This window comes from Archocentrus centrarchus, chromosome 15, assembly GCF_007364275.1.
Source record: "Archocentrus centrarchus isolate MPI-CPG fArcCen1 chromosome 15, fArcCen1, whole genome shotgun sequence".
NCBI classification, from domain to species: Eukaryota; Metazoa; Chordata; class Actinopteri; order Cichliformes; family Cichlidae; genus Archocentrus; species Archocentrus centrarchus.
In genome coordinates, this window is record NC_044360.1 from 21,160,356 (window position 1) to 21,166,355 (window position 6,000).

Genomic DNA, 6,000 nt, shown 5'->3' on the forward strand with positions numbered 1-6,000 from the left:
AGGACTGAAGGAAGATCATGAAAAGCAAATGCCTTAAAACAACATTATCTATATAACCGTCTCCACAGAAAGAAACAAGCAGAGCAATAACACTGATGACAGAACAGGGACTCTCATTACATTGCTCTGGTGCTATTCCCATTTGCCTTTGATGGGCCCCAGCGCTATCACCTTACACCTTACTGAGCTTTTAATTATTTATTTTCTACTTTTCAAATTCTACTTTTGTCTCTTTCTTTCTCTACAGCCACACCAGAGACCGTGCTGTTGGGAAGCAAGTTCTGTGGGAGTTCTCTTAACATAATGAGGACTGCATGTCACACTTATGAAGGGAGTGATTCCCAAGCACCACTGCAACTGTGCAGGGACATAACATGAAACAGAAACTCAGCCCTTCCTCTCCTCCTTCCTTCCTTCCTTCCTCACATCTTTTCCCTCCTGCACTCTGCTGATTAACAGGGTGACCAGATAAACATGGGTTTTCGCTTTGTAATTGCTCTTATCGCCAACATAAGACAGATTTTGTGATCACAGTGTTTCATTTTATGCATTTATTCCTTCAAATTAAAACACCGAGACCAATTAAAGATCCTACTGCAAATGACTAACGCCCTTTGCCACTTTGCAGTCACAGCTTTATTCTACCACTCAACCGAACTGAAATACCATAATTGTGTAAGGCTCAGTCACATATTAATTCAGCTGCCTCTGGGGGAGCTGAAGTGGGGGCAGTCACTGATAGTGGAGTGATAGTGCAGTCAGCAGATTTAACACTGACTGCAGTCTTTTCCTCAAGACGAAGGCAACGTGGGTATCTGTGAGAAAAAAAAGGGGGGGGGGGGTGGAAAAAGATATTTCAATATACAGCGTGTATCCTCCCATTGGTACAGTGTGAGCAATTTTGTCTATATTTAGATGGATTAAGTTAATGAGTCTTTGCAAATGTTATTTCATGCACCCACAGCTATAAAACGTGCAAAATGTGAATATCAAGAAAAACAAAACACCTGGTGTTATTTAGTTTTCATAAGTAGAATTCCCGCTCTTCTTCAGATGCACCAAATACACTTCCCAATGATTTGCAATTCAAAAGCAAATTTGCCTCCTCCATTTTTGGGCTCTTATTTATTTCCTTTACTGCCCATCACAAAGCAGTGAAAATGTGTCTCACAAGCGAGGAAAAATGACACAGTAGGTATCCCTCAGTCTTATGTAGATGCTCGGTCACCTGAAATGATATTTCTGTTGCGTGCTCCTGCTGGCTAGATAGTTTAAAAAAAATGACGTTCCTCTTGTTTTTAATGCCACGCCCAGAGCTCGACACTACTGCTTGTTTTAAAGGAAGGACACTAGGCCTTCTATAGATGTGGGACCAAAGCATTAAAGTTGCATTTTAAATGTCTTGTTATACTGTCAGGACTTTTGAACACAGACATTCAGGAGAGATAGTTTTTTTTTTTGTTGTTTTTTTTTTTGGCAGTTGTGTTTTACCTAACAGCTAAAAGCTAAATGTTGGATCTTAGCAAAACTGTTTGGTGTTAGAATATAGTGAGCCATGCACTGTTTAAAGTTTACAGCTGTTTAAAGTTAAGTCTGTTCCTCCATGTCTGAGTTAAATTTCTTCTCACCTGCAGTTTCATTAGAATTTGTCTTCACTTTATCTTATTAGATTTGTGTAAGCTGACACTGAAGAATTTCAGCAATAGTAAAAACACCTCTCTATTCTATTGTGAGGAAGCTATCATGTTACACTCGGGGTGAATTGGTGAGCCTTCCTTATCTGTTAACCCCTCTCCGCCTCTATCTCTCTTCTAATGGTAATTGAAAGAGCAGATGCTATAAAATAATTGCCTCATCATTCATGCTGCTCAGCCCCACTACATGTATATGTCGCATTTCCACAATGACTTTTGATTTTCACATTATACTTTTAATTCAGTTACGCTTTCGGTCTCCTTGGATACCATTAGCGCACCTCGGGATATTTCAACAGGCTTCCTCGTGTGCATTCTGAATACATTAATGAAGCAGCAGCCAACATGAAAGGCAAATAGAGGTTGCTGGGTTTAAAGTCATCCTTAATGTGGCAAAATAAATTCCTTTTTTTCTAACATTAATTAATAACATTAAATAAATTATTTTGCAGTATAAAGATACGGTATCAAATGTTGAAACAAAGAAGCACATTACATGAGCTAATGAGAAGAAAGACTATCAGGCTTCCATAGATCAAAGGCCATCATCAGCAAAGATGTGGGGGTGCATTTGTGCACATGGCAGGTTTAATTTGAAGGTTCCAATAATGCTGAATTATATGTAAATGCGGTGCAAGATAGATGCCAACCTTTTCAGGGAAGACCTTGCTTCTTTTGACAAGAGAATGCCATGCTAAATTCTACATCTTACAAAAGTTTGGAGGGTCTGGGTGCTAAGTTATTCTATCTGCAGTCCAAATCTGTCACTCACTGAATACATTTGTAGCAATATGACAATAATGATAAAAGATGTATTGTGCCGTTAAAAAAATCCTGTTTTAGGCATGAAGGGAAACAGATGCTATATGTTTAAAACTACTTTTAAGTGTATAAATGTTAACAGCCTGAAACTTAACACTCAGAGGTTAGCGCTCTGGCTACAGACATTTAAAGATTGCTTAGCTTACACTTTCAAAAACTGAGTCAGTCAGTGTAATGATTCATCCAATATTTATTTATATATTACATTTCCTGCCTCTTTTTTAAGGGTGAGGGTTAAGTGGATGGTGTTTCAAAAATGAAATCAAAAAATGGTGTAATAATTTCCTTAAACAGCTCTGTGCGATTCATCATAATGAAGGAATGTATCACTCTGGTAATGTCGTGGGGATTACTGATGTAATTTTAATAGCTTTTGGAAAACAAGTGTTTCCAGTGTTTGGCAAACTGGAATCTGCTAGACCAGGCTTGGCTACACGTGCAAACTCTGGTGTAGCAGAACATTCTTAATTCATTGATTTCAGACTACAACACTAAAACCATCCATCCATCCATCCATCCATCCATCCATCCATTTTCTTCTGGGGTGAGGCTGGAGCCTTTATCTCTTTTTATTTTGAAAAAGACAAAGTTTCTGCGGTACAGTAAAGTTTCCACAGTTTGAAATGATCCCTTTTCACTGACTTTCCTCCCTCTTTGATTGCATTCATTTCTGTCACTGTTCTGTCAAGACTAATTGGACAATGTATTTAATTGACAATGTTTTAAGAAGGCCTGATTTTTAACAGCTTACCAACCAAATTACTTGTGACAATGTTAAATGATGAAAAATGACGTTGGTATTGGCTTTATTAGGAAAGTCTATCTTCTTGTGTTCAGATCAGTTTTATCTGATTGCAAATGCGACAGGACTGTTTATACTTTTGCTGAAAACAAAACGAGAAGAAGAAGGAAGAAAACGAGGACTAGATGCAGCAAAACTGTGTGAGCAGGTTTTTTGCCGCAGTGGAAGAATTGAGGCACATGTCTGTGACACCAGCTGAGACCCAGAGGAAACGCTTCAGCCTGCTGCCTGAGGTTTAACTGCAGTCCTGTCACTCTGTGGGATAATCTTGCTGTTCACAGTGTTACGGAAAGGTTTGTGTGTATGCCTGGCAAGGGGATAACAAAAAAAAAAAAAAAAAAGATATCAAGGATTTGTTTCTATTCCCTTAACTGTCTAAATCAGAGAACTGCTTTGGGTGACAAAGCTGAATTTGAGCTGTTACAGTAAAGATGGAAATTTTTTCATTTCATTTATTGTAGGAAACAGAAGACAGCTCATGTTATTTTTTGCACAATTCTGGCAACCTGCAGACATCCCAGCAAAAGAAAAGACTTGGTGATCAACTGTGAGCTGGAAAAGGGAGAATAAACTCCAATCATTCTAGGTGGGTGTTAACTGCCTCAACAACAATACCGGCCTGTTTTATGTCCCTGCTAATAGAAGAAACCAGACTTCTTGCTAAACAGACAATTGCCAGTGAGCACAGACTTTGTGGCACATTTCCTCCACCACTCCTCCTAACCCCTCTTCACAGAGGTAATATATGTTGTTTTTCAGCATGATTTGCTGGGTTCAGACTAATTTCAATAATGAATGCAATTACAGGTTTCCCTTTATGACTAACATCCTGATCGACCCATTACTGAAGCTACTGAGCTGCTTCAGTAGTTTGTGTTCTGGTTACATAAAGCACGAGAAAAATAATTTATCAGCGTTACATACAGAGAACTACCGCTGACCTTCTTTTAAATAAAAACATATGAACCAATCCGATATAAAGAGGTCTTAATGAATGGCAGAATAATACTCTGGATGGCATTACCTTAACACTGCGAGGAATCTTGAGGTAATTTTTGACTGGGATACCCTTTAACATGCATATTAAACAAATATGTAGGACAGCTTTCCTTGATCTATGCATTACTGCAAAAAAAAAAATTTTAAAAATCCTGTCTCAGAGCGATGCTGCAAAAATAGTCCAAGCATTTTTTTAAATTCGAGGCTAGACTATTTTAATTTGCTATTATCAGGCTGGTCTAAAAGCTTCCTGAAAATCAGGTGTCCCTTAGTTATGCTTCTATATGCTCAGGCTGCTGGGGGACTTCCCATGATGCACTGAGCATTTCTTTTCCACTCACCTCCTTCACTCTCTGTATGTTTATGTGCCACCATATGTCACCGTCTTGTCTCGTCTCTGCCATACTTTGTATTAGTTTGTGTCTCACCTCCCAGCCAGTTGATGGCTGCCCCTCTCTGAGCCTCTAGGGGCCTCTTCCTGTTAAATGAAGTTCTTCCTCCCCACTGTTGCCAAATTTTTGTTCACATGGAATTATTTGACTGTTGGTGTTTTATATCTAATATTGTAGAGTCTTTACCTAAAGTACCTCGAGGCCACTGTTATTGTGAATTGGTGCAAATAAGTTAAATTGAACTGAACTGATTTAAACCTGCTCCTTTGTTTCTCTTTGCTCAGAAATGTAATGCATCAGGTCTCAAAATAAAATAACATCACATCTGTTGTTGAAATGTCACTTACAGTGCCAGTTTTGCCATTCAACAGTCTTTGTGTAGCTTCGCAGAATTGCTTGTAAGTGCAAATTGTGAAATTGCCCTAATGCCATTTTAATCCCTTCAACAGGTTTATTAATTCTTGGTACCATTTTCTGATAAGCTATCAGAAGAAAATTTAATTAGTTCACTCATGAGTTTATTACGAGTTTACTCATAATAATAATATAAAAAAAAACAAAACACAAAGTCTCTATAGACCGGTTAATAGCTATAAATTAGAATCAATCGTTGGTTGAGTTTGTGCTAAGAGTTTATTGAATTGTAGTTAATCTTTGTGGTGTATTCTGTTTATTCTGAAAATGCCCCTTTTCTTTTGCTCCCTGCATTATGCTGTTTTGCTTCCTTTCTTTTCTTGCCCACCTTCTGTGTGTATGTGTGTGTGTGTGTTTGTGGGCTCATGCATGCATGGATCAGTTTGCATGTGCGATTGTAGGCCTGTGTTTCTGTGTGTCTGACATTGATTTTTCTGTGTGGGACTTCATGAAACACAGGTCTCTATCACATTTTTATCATTTGACTTTTGGAGTACCATTGCATCACTCTACCTAACATCTCCCTTCATAAAATCCTCTCCAAGCTCCCAACACACACACACACACTGCTCTCATCACATCCTCCTTTGACCCTTCACAAATTTAAGTTGACTTGAAACAGAAGTTGATGTTTGGTCTCTGTGCAGGTTTAAAGTCTGTACTGATGTTGCAGAGCACACAGAGCAAGTGGTCAGAAAAGGACTTCTAGGTAGTGCTATAGAAGTAACAGCTGAACATGCCTGAAAAGTCCTCATCCTTATTTCATTTACTGCATAATCAGAAATGGGAATTCTGACAAAAACAAAAATCAGCAGTTTTTCAGAGCCTTCATTTCATATGAAGTTCTTGTCTGTTTTTTCTTGTGAAAAATATTCAT